The sequence below is a fragment of the Apium graveolens genome, chromosome 10, assembly GCF_009905375.1.
Source record: "Apium graveolens cultivar Ventura chromosome 10, ASM990537v1, whole genome shotgun sequence".
In the NCBI taxonomy this organism is placed as follows: domain Eukaryota; kingdom Viridiplantae; phylum Streptophyta; class Magnoliopsida; order Apiales; family Apiaceae; genus Apium; species Apium graveolens.
In genome coordinates, this window is record NC_133656.1 from 157,459,352 (window position 1) to 157,461,115 (window position 1,764).

The window sequence follows — 1,764 nt, forward strand, 5'->3', positions numbered from 1 at the left end:
GAATATTCCTGATATTACAGATATTAATCAGAACTGCTTACTGAATTCAGTCCCATTATCTGTCCACAAGATCATTTCTTTTACAGTGGCTTACAACTTGTTCTTCTTTGATGTGATCAATCACCATTTGTGATGTCTTGTCTTGAGAACCCATGAACAACACCTTTGTTTCATAAGAGTAGTCAACCACCATCACTGAGGTATATATTTACTTTGATGTGATGTTGTCTTTAACTTCTCTTTCTGGCATGCCTCACATTTAACGTCTTCTGAATTCCAGGTGAGGCAGTCCTCTCACTAATATTTTTCAAAAAGAGTTCCTTGAGTTGATGTTCAAAGGTGAGAGCTTTCAATGCCATAGCTAAACTTTTTGTTAGTGTATACTGAAAATATTTATTTGAAGTATGTACATTTATTTCTGGCCAGTTTATTTGAGAATCATTTGAATGTTTACATGTTGTCTAATATTATATATTGTGAACAATCTAGTATCAAATGGGATACAAAATATTAAATTGTTAAATACGGTTATATAATATAATAAGGTTCACATCACAAGTGGTGTTGGACGATCCACTGGTATGGCTATAGTATTATTTAGATTAGTTTATATTGACTAATAAATAATGCTAGTATACTTTGTGTATATTGAACATGATCAAATTTAGAATTGTTCCCTTAATACTGATTAAGAAGGAGAACTAAGATTCTATGTTATTATTAATGCTTAGGTTCTTAATCCGGAAATAGTAATTGACACGTGTATATTATTTACATGCTTTGATTTATATATGAAATAATTCTTTTGAATTATATCATTATATTTTGGGTGATGGAATTATATACATGGTGGATATTATTTATTGAAGGAATCCATGTCCTGATAATATTCGGGTTAATGATGTCCCCTTGAAAGCTCAAAAAGATTTAATTATGTGAAACCCTGCAGGTGGAATTTATTCTGATATAATTAAATAAAGGTTGAGTGGATGATCAAGGATAAAAGATATTAATTAAATAAATTATCAGTAATTTATTTAATTAATGGACATATGATATTTTAAACATGGGGAATTTAATAAGCAAATAATATTGGAACTGAATTAATTAAATTACGGTATTAGGAAAGGTAGTGCAAATATTAATTCTTTAGTGGATTGAATTAATATTTAATTACATTGGGCTAGGCTCAAGATGTAATTAGAAGGCCCAACCTAATTATCCATGGTCCCTATTGTAGCCTATATATATTCTTATTCTCTTCTTGCTTGGCAATTGTGTGAAAACATATTGTAGCCACCAAGGAGCAAGAAGAGAGGATAACTTGAGAAGACGGAGGCCACACTTCGCTCAAGGGAATTTGGGAATACAATAGAAGAGCGTGGAATCAACCATTAACAAGGTAATCCTCTTTTCGTAATCTTTATCGTAAAACGTAGTAACACCCTAAGTCCGTGGTTCCCAACAATTGGTATCAAGAGCCTGGTAATGGGTTCTACGTTTTATGATATAATGTCCATGTCGTAATTATATATGCGTGTATATAGTGTTTTGCTTGTATTGGTTTTGATGCAGGTTGTTAATCCACTATTATGGCCATGTATATTTTAATTATGTGTTTGGATCCCACGTGGTTTAATCGTGGTTAATTTTTATTTTGGTTTCCACGTGGTTTAATCGTGGTTATAATTTACACGAGGGTTGATCGTGTTAGGATAGATTTTATAAAATTAGTTTTGTATTAGATCTATTTTTTTTGTAATT